Here is a 12,709-nt window from a genome sequence, read left to right on the forward strand (position 1 = left end):
GACTAGCTTCTTCCTTGCTAATCTGGATGCTTTTTATTTCTTTATGTTGTCTGCTGAGGCTATGACTTCCAGTAATAAGTTGAACAACAGTAGTGAGAGTGGACATCCCTATCTTGTTCCTGATCTTAGATAAAAAGATCTCAGTTTTTCCCCACTGAGGGTTGTATTAGCTATGGGTCTTTTCTATAGGACCTTTATGATGTTGACGTATGTTCCCTCTATCCCTACTTTGTTGAGGCTTTTATCAAGAATAGATGCTGTATTTTGTCAAGTGTTTTTTTCTGTATCTATTGAAAGCATCAAATGGTTCTTATCCTTTCTTTTATTGATGTTGTGTATCATGTTGATTGATTTGTCAATATTGAACCATCCCTGAAGCCAAGGAATAAATCTCATTTGATTGTGGTGAATAATTCTTTAATTTACTGTTAGATTCAATTTTCTGGTATCATGCTGAGAATTTTTGCATTCTTGTTCATCAGGGATATTGTTCTGTATTTCTCCTTTTTAGTGGGGTCTTTGTCTTTTTTGGAAAAGGGTTATGCTAGCCTCATAGAATGGGTTTGGAAGTTTTCATTGCATTTCTGTTCTGGGGTACAGTTTGAGAAGAATATATATTAACACTTCTTTAAATGTCTGGTAGAATTCAACTGGAAAATTGTCTGCCCTGGACTTTTGTTTATTGGGAGATTTTTTGATTACTGATTCAATTTCTTTGCTGGTTATGGGTATGTTCAAATTTCCTATTTTTCCCTGTTTCAGGTTGCTAGAAATTTGTCCATTTCTTCCAGATTGCCCAGTTTGTTGGCATATAATTTTTTATATTATTCTCATAATTGTTTGAATTACTGTGGTGTTGGTTGTGATCTCTCCTTTTTCATTTGTGATTTTATTTGTTTGAGTCCTTTCTTTTTTCTTTATCGTAGGTCTAGCTCGTGGGGGGTGGTTACCAATTTTATTAATTCTTTCAAAGAACCAGCTCTTAGTTTCCTTGATCTGTTCTACTGTTTTTGTTTTATTTTGTTTTGTTTCTGTATCATTTATTTATGCTCTAATCTTTATTCTTTCTTTTCCTGGCTTCAGGATTTATGCACTATTTCTTTTCTACTTCCTTCAGGTATAAGCTTCAGTTGTGTACTTGAGAGTTTTCTTTCTTCTCAAATTAGGCCTGTATTGCAAAATACTTGCCTCATAAGACTGCTTTTGCATTATCCCAAATGTTTTGGACTGTCATGTTTTCATTTTCATCCATGTATTTTTAAAAGCACTTCTTCTTTAATTTCCCAAGTTTTCTAAAATTTATTTAACCCATTTATTTTTAGTAGGGTGCTCTTTAATTTTCATATATTGTGGTCTTTCCAAATTTTTTCTACTGGTTTACTTCAAGTTTCTTAGCACTCTGATTGGAAACTGCATGCTATCACCTCAGTATTTCTGTACTTGCTGAGGGCTAATGTGTGACACTGTGTGTGATCTATTCTGGAGAATATTCCTTGTACACTTGAAAAGAATGTGTATTCCCCTGTTTTAAGGTGAAAAGTTCTGAAGTTAAGTCCCTCTGTTATGTCCATCTCATCCACTGTGACATTGAAAGCCATTGTTCCCTTGTTAATTTTATGCTTAGATGAATTGCCCATTGAGGTAAGTGGGGTGTTAAAATTCCCTCCTATGATTGTATAATTATCAATGTGTTCTTTTGTTATTAATTGATATTATTATTGTATTGTAAGCATAAATATCCATCATATCTCTGCCTTCCCATGTCTGGGTCCAGACCATCTGCCCACCTGGCAGCACAGTGCCCCTGTGTTTTATTTCAGGCACACTGGCTGAATTTCAGAACCCCCAAATTTAGTGTCCTATTGTGGTAAAGACCTGTTTTGGTCCTTTGGGGGAGGGTCTTGCCACGCTGGGGTTGGTGCCTGTTAATCCCAAAAAGCAGTCACACCAGTGCAGTAAGTCTTGGAGTTTATAGAATACACAGCAAAAAGCCTGAGTCCTTGTTAGACATCCCCAGCAGATGTCTCTGCCCTGATGCTTAAGGGGCGGGGGAACACAATGGTATGTGCTGGCTCTTTTTCCCTTTGAAAGACAATGCCACATCTCCCAGTTGCACTCCACGAAGGGAGAAACGTCTCTCCCAGTACGTCCAGGTGATCCACAGATCCAGAGATCTCATCATCCATTCCTGGGCCTCTGTCCTTCATCTTCACAAGAGCATAGCAGCTCCTGCCAGGCTCCTCGCAGCCTACAGTGGGTGCAGACTTCTATAACAAGTCTTTGAGCTCTACTGCTTGTGAAAACTCTAGGTAATCAGCCCCTCTCATTTTCCCAGTCAGTGGTTTTAGGGAAGTGTTTTTCTTAGGTGATCCCTTGTGCACTGCTCTCTTTATTCTCTCTCACCACTGTTGGAAGACTTTCTGTGCTATGTTAAATAATGGTGGTGAGAGTGGACATCCCTGCCTTGTTCCTGACCATACAGGAAAAGCTCTCAGTTTCTCCATATTGAGGATGATAGCTCTGGGTTCTTCATATATGGCCTTTATTATGGTGAGGTATGTTCCCCTAAACCTATTTTGTCGATAATTTTTATCATATACTGATGTCATACTTTGTCAAATGCTTTTTCTGCATCTATTTAGAAGATCATAGGTTCTTATCCTTTCTTTAATTAATGTGATGTATCACATTTATTGATTTGCAAATATTGAAACAACTTTGCAGTCCAAGAATAAATCACGATGAAGGAATCTGTTCATCTGTACTGTTGGATGTGATTTGCTAATGTTTTATTGATAAGTATGCATCCATGTTCATCAGGTATACTGGTCTGTAATTTTTTTAGTGGTGTCTTTATTTGGTTTTGGTATCATGAAAATCCTTGCCTCATAGAATGCAATTGGTGGTTTTCCTTCCATTCCTATTTTTGGGAAGAATTTGAGAAGAATAGGTATAAACTCTTTAAGAATTTGGTAAAATTCATCTGTGAGACCATCTGGCCCTGAACTTTTGTTTTTTGGGAGATTTTTGATTACTGATTCAATTTCTTTGCTGGTTATCAGTCTGTTCAAGCTTTCTATTTCTTCCTGCTTCAGTTTTGGTAGTTTATATTTCCAGGAATTTATCTATCTCTTCTAGGTTGTCTAATTGGTTGGTGTACATTTTTTGATAATATTCTCTTATAAATGTTTTTATTTATATGGTATTGTTTGTTACATCTTTCTCATTTGTAATTTTATTTATTTGGATCTTTTTTTATTTTTGGTAAGTCTGATTAGGGGTTTATCAATTTTATTAACTTTCTCTAGAACCAGCTTCTGGTTTCATTGTTCTCTTTACTGTTTTTATTTTATTTATTTTCAGCATAACAGTACTCATTGTTTTTGCACCACACCCAGTACTCCATGCAATATGTGCCCTCTCTATTACCCTCCACCTGGTTCCCCAACCTCCCACCCCCCCCACCCCTTCAAAACCCTCAGGTTGTTTTTCAGAGTCCATAGTCTCTCATGGTTCATCTCCCCTTCCAATTTCCCACAACTCCCTTCTCCTCTCCATCTCCCCATGTCCTCCATGTTCTTTGTTATGCTCCACAAATAAGTGAAACCATATGATAATTGACTCTCTCTGCTTGACTTATTTCGCTCAGCATAATCTCTTCCAGTCCCACCCATGTTTCTACAAAAGTTAGATATTCATCCTTTCTGATGGAGGCATAATACTCCATTGTATATATGGAGCACATCTTCCTTATCCATTCATCCGTTGAAGGGCATCTTGGTTCTTTCCACAGTTTGGCGACCGTAGCCATTGCTGCAATAAACATTGGGGTACAAATGGCTCTTCTTTTCACTACATCTGTATATTTAGGGTAAATACCCAGTAGTGCAATTGCAGGGTCATAGGGAAGCTCTATTTTTAATTTCTTGAGGAATCTCCACACTGTTCTCCAAAGTGGCTGCACCAACTTGCATTCCCATCAACAGTGTGAGAGGGTTGCCCTTTCTCCACATCCTCTCCAACACACTTTGTTTCCTGTCTTGCTAATTTTGGCCATTCTAACTGGTGTAAGGTGATATCTCAATGTGGTTTTAATTTGAATCTCCCTGATGGCTAGTGATGATGAACATTTTTTCATGTGTCTGATAGCCATTTGTATGTCCTCGTTGGAGAAGTGTCTGTTCATATCTTCTGCCCATTTTTTGATATGATTATCTGTTTTGTGTGTGTTGAGTTTGAGGAGTTCTTTATAGATCCTGGATATCAACCTTTTGTCTGTACTGTCATTTGCAAATATCTTCTCCCATTCCGTGGGTTGCCTTTTTGTTTTGTTGACTGTTTCCTTTGCTGTGCAGAAGCTTTTGATCATGATGAAGTCCCAAAAGTTCATTTTCGCTTTTGTTTCCTTGGTCTTTGGAGACATATCTTGAAAGAAGTTGTTGTGGCTGATATCGAAGAGGTTACTGCCTATGTTCTTCTCTAGGATTCTGATGGATTCCTGTCTCACGTTGAGGTCTTTTATCCATTTCGAGTTTATCTTTGTGTACGGTGTAAGAGAATGGTTGAGTTTCATTCTTCTACATATAGCTGTCCAGTTTTCCCCGCACGATTTATTGAAGAGACTGTCTTTTTTTCCATTGTATATTTTATCCTGTTTTGTCAAAGATTATTTGACCATAGAGTTGAGGGTCCATATCTGGGCTCTCCACTCTGTTCCACTGGTCTATGTGTCTGTTTTTTTTTTTAATTTATTTATTTATTTTTATTTTTTTATTTACAGCATAACAGTGTTCATTGTTTTGGCATCACACCCAGTGCTCCATGCAGTACGTGCCCTCCCTATTACCCACCACCTGGTTCCTCAACCTCCCACCCCACCCCACCCCATCCCCCCGCCACCCCTTCATAACCCTCTGGTTGTTTTTCAGAGTCCATAGTCTCTCATGCCAGTACCATGCTGTCTTGGTGATCACAGCTTTGTAGTAAAGCTTGAAATCAGGTAATGTGATGCCGCCAGTTTTGCTTTTGTTTTTCAACATTTCCTTAGCAATTCGGGGTCTCTTCTGATTCCATACAAATTTTAGGATTATTTGTTCCAGCTCTTTGAAAAATACTGGTGGAATTTTGATCGGAATGGCATTAAAAGTATAGATTGCTCTAGGCAGTATAGACATTTTAACAATGTTTATTCTTCCGATCCAAGAGCATGGAATGGTCTTCCATCTTTTTGTGTCTTCTTCAATTTCTTTCATGAATGTTCTGTAGTTCCTCGAGTACAGATCCTTTGCCTCTTTGGTTAGGTTTATTCCGAGGTATCTTATGGTTCTTGGTGCTATAGTAAATGGAATCGATTCTCTAATTTCCCTTTCTGTATTTTCATTGTTAGTGTATAAGAAAGCCACTAATTTCTGTACAAAGTCAATTTTTTTTTAATCTATATCAGTTATTTCTGCTCTGATCTCTATTATCACCTTCCCTCTGCTGACTTTAGGCCTCATTTTTTTTTTCCTAGCTCCTTTCATCTTCATTTCTAGCTTCCTTTAGTAGTAATCTTAGGTTATTTGAGATTTTTCTTTCTTCCTGGGGTTGCCCTGTATTTTTATATACTTCCCTCTTAGGGCTGCTTTTGCTGCATTGTACAGGTTTTTGGCTGTTGTGTTTTCATTTCCATTTGTTTCTATGTACGATTTTATTTCTTCCTTGATTTCCTGGTTGACCCATTCATTGTTTAGTAGCATATTGTTTAACCTCCATGTATTTGTACACATTCAAGATTTTTCTTGTGGTTGGCTTCGAGTTTCATAGGATGGTGGTCTGTAAATATGCACGATATGATCTTGATCTTTTTATACTTAATCAGGGCTGATTTGTGACCCAGTACAGCATCTATTCTGGAGAATGTCCCATGTGCACTTGAAAAGATTGTGTATTCTGCTGTTTTAAGATGAAATGTTATGAATGTATCTGTTACATCCGTCTGCTCCAGTGTGTCATTTTCTACTTTCTACTTTTTACTTAGATGACCTGTCCATTGATCTAAGTAGGGTATTAACTTCCCACACTACTATTGTATTATTATCAATGAGTTCTTTAATGTATTTTATTAATTGTTTTATATATATATATATATATATACATATATATATATATATATACTCCCTAGTGGCGGGCATAAATGAAACTCGACCATTCTCTTACACCGTACACAAAGATAAACTCGAAATGGATAAAAGACCTCAACGTGAGACAGGAATCCATCAGAATCCTAGAGGAGAACATAGGCAGTAACCTCTTCGATATCAGCCACAGCAACTTCTTTCAACATATGTCTCCAAAGGCAAAGGAAACAAAAGCGAAAATGAACTTTGGGGACTTCATCAAGATCAAAAGCTTCTGCACAGCAAAGGAAACAGTCAACAAAACAGAAAGGCAACCCACGGAATGGGAGAAGATATTTGCAAATGACAGTACAGACAAAAGGTTGATATCCAGGATCTATAAAGAACTCCTCAAACTCAACACACACAAAACAGATAATCATATCAAAAAATGGGCAGAATACATGAACAGACACTTCTCCAATGAGGACATACAAATGGCTATCAGACACATGAAAAAATGCTCATCATCACTAGCCATCAGGGAGATTCAAATAAATATTTACAATTGTTAGAACATCTTGTTGGCTAGACATGTTTATAATGATATAATGTCTTTCTTCATCTCTTGTTATTGTCTTTCTTTTAAAGTCCAGTTTGTTTAATATAAGTATTGTTATTCTGGCTTTCTTTTGATGTCCATTAACATGCTAAATGTTTTCATCTCCTCACTTTCAATCTACAGATGTCTTTAGGTCTAAAATGAGTCTCTTGTAGGCAGCATACTAATGGGTCCTGTGCGTGTTTTTTTTAATCCATTTGGATACCCTATGTCTTTTGACTAGAGCATTTAGTCCATTGACATTCAGATTAATTATTGACAGGTATGTATTTTGTGCAATTTTATTACTTGGTTTATTTTTGTTTCTAGAGATTTCCCCTGTTCCTTTCTTGTTTTTGTCACTTTTCATCTTTTCTTTCCACTCAAATAGTCTCCTTTAATATTTCTCGCAGGTATGGTTTAGAGTTTTTTAATTCCTTTAGCTGTTGTCTGTATGGGAAACGCTCTATCTCTCCTATCTGAATGATAATCTTTCTGGACAGAGTATTCTTGGCTTCAGGTTTTTCCCATTCTGCACTTTAAATATATCATGCGATTTTCTTCTGGCTTGACATAACTCTCCCTTCCACCCAGGTAGTCTTTATTTTTTTTTAAATTTCTTTTCAGTGTTCCAGATTTCTGTTAATAAATCTGAACCTAGCCTTATGTGCCTTCCCTTGTATGTTAAGGACTTATTTTCTCTTGCTGCTTTTACTATTTTTCTTTATCACTATATTTTGCAAATGTAATTATAATATATCTTGCTGTTGGCCTTCTTTTGTTGATTTTGATAGGAATTCTCTGTGCCTTCTGGATCTGGATGTCTGTTTCCTCCCCCATATTGGAGAAGTCATCAGCTATTATTTCCTCAAATACATTTTCTGTCCTTTTTTCTCTATTTTCTTCTCCTGAGACTCTTAATAGTATGAATATTATTACATCTGATGGAGTCATTGAATTCCATAAGTCTATTCTTGTGTTCTACAATTCTTCTTTCTTTCTTTTCTTTAGTGTCATTATTTTCCATTATTTTGTCTTCTATATCACTTATTTTTTTCTTCTGCTTCTTCCAGTCTTGTATACCTAGCATCAAGCTTGTGTCCAGTTTCATTTATTGCACTCATCATCTCTGACTGATTTCGTAGCCCTTTTATCCCTGTAGTAAGAGTCTCCCTATAGTCTTCCATTCTTTTCTCTAACCCAGATGGTATCCTTGATTGTTGCTTTAAATTCTCCATCAGGCTTGTAACTTCTAACTTTTTCATTTAGGTCTCAGACCATGACCTTATCTTGTTGTTCATTTGGAGTGAATTTCTACATCTTTGCATTTGTCTAAGTCTTTACCTTCTTCTCTGTGTTAGAAAAGCCCATAATATTTCCTGATTCTGAGAGTAATGGTTTTATGAAGAAGAGATCATATATTTTCCACAGCCTGAGACTTCAGGGAATGTCTCTGATGTGTGTTGCATGTGTTCTGATGTGTTTTGGCTGCTGTTTTAGGTTAGTTTTCTGTAGAGTCTCTCCTTATCTCCTGTACACAGTATTTGGTCCTAGGTCAGAATGTGGTGAGGTTTTTTTTTAATTTTATTTATTTGATAGAGAGAAATCACAACTAGGCAGAGAGGCAGGCAGAGAGAGAGGAGGAAGCAGGCTCCCCACGGAGCAGAGAGCCTTATGTGGAGCTCGATCCCAGGACCCTGAGATCATGACCTGAGCTGAAGGCAGAGGCTTTAACCCACTGAGCCACCCAGGCGCCCCTGTGGTGAGGTTTTTGTTTGTTTATTTGTTTGTTTGTTTGTTTTGTTTTTAATGTAAGCAATGTCTATATCCAATGTAAGTCTAACTCATGATCCCAAGATCAAGAGCTGGATTATCTACTGACTGAGCCAGTCAGGCCCCACTGTGATGAGTTTTACATAGGTGTGCTTCAGTGTGCTTGTTAAATGGGTCCTAATAGTACATGCACTAGAACTAAAACACTGCAGAACTTTTTGATTGGAGACATGGTGTAGGCATGGGCTTCTTCTGGTTTCCCGTTGAAGGGACCCATTGCAATGTTACCAAAGCAAACATGACTGAGGACAGTCCAGCCAGAATGCAAGGGTGTGGGACTTAGTATAAGCAGATTGGGCAGCCAATATCTGGGCTGAACTGCTTCTTACACGTGACTTTGTGTTTATGATGAAGACTAGGGAAGAGAATTAGCACCAGGCACCTCCTTTATCCCTGGGTAGGTGTGTCTGTATGCTGCCTCTCAGGGAAGCATTAGTGGAGAGCAAATAATTCCCCCCTACTCCTCCATGTTCCCCAGGTGTTCTTCGGATTCCCATTTCCATGCCTCCAGGTCATTTGCTTGTCTTCTTTATAGGATTAGGTCAGTACCTTCAGGGTTCTATCAGAGCCAAGCTCCCTGACCTTTATTTTTTTAATGAATTAACTTATTTTTATTAACATATAATGTTTGTTTCAGGGATACAGGTCTGTGATTCATCAGTCTTACATAATTCACAGTGCTCACCATGGCACATACCCTCCGCACTGTCCATCATTCAGCTTTCCCATCCTTCCCACCCCCCTTCACTCCAGCAACCCTCAGTTTGTTTCCTGAGATTAAGAGTCTCTTATGGTTTGTCCCCTCTCTGGTTGGTCTCCATCTTTTCCTCCCTTCCCCTATGATCCTCTGCCTTGTTTCTCAAATTCCACATAACAGTGAGATCACATGATAATTGTCTTTCTATGATTGACTTATGTTGCTTAGCATAACACCCTTTAATTCCATCCACATTGTTGCAAATGTCAAGATTTCATTTTTTTGATGGCTGTGTAATATTCTGTTGTGTATATATACCACTGCTTTACCCATTCATCTGGTGTTGAACACCTAGGTTTTTGGCTATAGTTTAGCTATAGCCATAATAGTTTGGCTATTTTGGACATTGCTGCTATAAACATTGGTATGCACCTGCCCCTTCAGACCACTACATTTGTATCGTTGGGGTAAATACCCAGTAGTGCAATTGCTGGGTCATAGGGTAGCTCTATTTTCAACTTTTTGAGGAACCTCCATACTGTTTACCAGAATGGCTTCACCAGCTTGCACTCCCACCAGCAGTGTAGGAGGGTTCCCCTTTCTCTGCACCCTTGCCAACATCTGTCCTTTCCTGATGTGTTGATTTGAGCCATTCTGATTGGTGAGAGGTGGTATCTCATTGTGACTTTGATTTGTATTTCCCTGATGCTGAGTGATGTTGAGCACTTTTCCTGTGTCTGTTGGCCATTTGGATGTCTTCTTTGGAGAAATGTCTGTTCATATCTACTGCCCATTTCTTGATTGGATTATTTGTTCTTTGGGTGTTGAGTTTGATACTGATTTTGGATAGATTTTGGATACTAGCCCTTTATCTGTTATGTCATTTGTAAATATCTTCTCCAACTCTGTCAGTTGCCTTTTAGTTTGGTTGACTGTTTCCTTTGCTGTGCAAAATATTTTGATCTTGATGAAGTCCCAATAGTCCATTTTTGCCCTTGTTTCCTTTGTCTTTAATGATGTATCTAGGGAGTAGTTGCTGCAGACGAGGTTAAAGATGTTTGTCTGTGTTCTCTCCAAGGATTTTGATGGATTCCTGTCTCAGATTTAGGTCTTTCATACATTTTGAGTCTATTTTTGTGTATGGTATAAGGAAAACATCCAATTTCATTCTTGCATGTGGCTGTCCAATTTTCCCAATGATAGTTCTTGAACAGACTTTTTTTCCATTGGACATTCCTTCCTGCCTTGTCGATGATTAGTTGGCCATAAGAGTTGAAGGTCTTTTTCTGGGCTCTCTATTCTGTTTCATTAATCTATGTGTCTATTTTTATGTCAGTACCATACTTCCTTGATGATTACAGTAACAAAACTAGGAGCTGGTTCTTTGAAAGAATTAATAAGAATGATAAAACCCTGGCCAGACCTATCAAAAAGAAAAGAGAAAGGACACAAATAAATTAAATCATGAATGAAAGGAGAGATTGCAACCAACTCCCAAGAAACACAATTAGAAGAACATATTATAAGCAATGATATGCCAACAAATTAGACGATCTGGAAAAAACTAGTGCATTCCTAGAGATGTATAAACCACCAAAACTGAACCAGGAAGAAATAGAAAACATGAACAGACCCATAACCAGCAAGGAAATTGAAGTGATAATAAAAAATCTCCCAACAAACAAGAGCCCAGGACAAAATTTCTTCCCAGGGGAATTCTACCAAACATTGAAAGAGGAATGGATACCTATTCTTCTGAAACTGTTCCCCCCCAAAATAGAAAGGAAACTTCCAAACTCATTTTATGAGACCAGCATTACATTGAACCCCAAAGCAAAGACGCCATCAAAAAGGAGAATTACAGGCCAATATCCCTGATGAACATGGATGCAAAAATTCTCAACAAAATACTAGCCAGCAGGATCCAACAGTACATTAAAAGAATCATTCACCATGACCAAGTGGGATTTAATCCTGGGCTTCCAGGGTGGTTCAACATCCACAAATCCATCAATATTATATAATACATAGATAAAAGAAAGAACAAGAACCATATGGTACTCTCAAAAGATGCGGATAAAGTATTTGACAAAGTACAGCATCTCTTCTTGATTAAAACTCTTCACAGTATATGGTAGAGAGCAAATACCTCAATACTGTAAATGTCATCTATGAAGAACCCACAGTGAATATCATTCTCAATGGGGCAAAACTGAGAGATTTTCCCCTGAGGTCAGGAACACAGCAGGGCTGTCCACTATCACCACTGCTATTTAACATAGTACTAGGAGTTGCAGCCTCGGCAATCAGACAACAAAAAGAAATAAAAGGCATCATAATTGGCAAAGAAGAAGTCAAATTTTCACTCTTTGCACATGACATGATACTTTATGTGGAAAACCCAAAGACTCTATGCCAAAACTGCTAGAATTCACACAGGAATTCAGCAAAGTGTCAGGGTATAAAATCAATGCACAGAAATCAGTTGCATTTCTATAGACAAACAACAAGACAGAAGAGAGAAAAATTAAGGAGTCTATCCCATTTATACTTATATCCTAAACCATAAGATCCTAGGAATAAATCTAATCAAGGAGACAAAGAATCTGTATTGAGAAAACTATAGAATACTCATGAAAGGAATTGATGAAGACAAAAAGAAACAAAAAATTTTTCATGCTCATGGATTGAAAGAACGAATATTGTGAAATTTCTATGCTACCTAGATCAATCTACACATTTAATGCAATCTCTATAAAAATACCATTGCCCCCAAATTACTGGAACTCATACAGCAATTCAGTAATGTGGCAGGAAGCAAAATTAATGTACAGAAATCAGTTGCCTTCTTATACACTTACAAAGAAAATATAGAAAGGGAAATTAGAGAATTGATTCCATTTACTATAGCACCAAAAACCGTAAGATACTTTGGAATAAATCTAACCACAGAAGTAAATGATCTTTACCCAAGGAACTACAGAACACTCTTGAGAGGAATTGAAGACACAAAAAGATGGAAAAGCATTCCATGCTCATGGATCGGAAGAATAAACATTGTTAAAATGTCTATGCTGCCCAGAGCAATCTATACTTTCAATGCCATCCTGATCAAAATTTCACCAGCATTTTTCAAAGTGCTGGAACAAACAATCCTAGAATTTGTATGGAACCAAAAGAGACCCAGAAATGTTAAAAAAGAAAAACAAAACTGAGGGCATCATGTTGCCTGATTTCCAACTTTACTACAAAACTGTGATCACCAAGACAGCATGGGGCAGGCACAAAAACAGACACATAGCCCAGTGGAACAGAGTAGAGAGCCCAGATATAGACCCACAGCTCTATGGCCAAATAATCTTCGACAAAGCAGGAGAAAATATTCAGTGGAAAAAAGACAATTTTTTCAATAAATAGTGCGGGGAAATTTGGACAGCTATGTATAGAAGAATGGAACTTGACCATTCTGTTACACCATAC

This window comes from Meles meles, chromosome X (assembly GCF_922984935.1).
Source record: "Meles meles chromosome X, mMelMel3.1 paternal haplotype, whole genome shotgun sequence".
NCBI lineage: Eukaryota > Metazoa > Chordata > Mammalia > Carnivora > Mustelidae > Meles > Meles meles.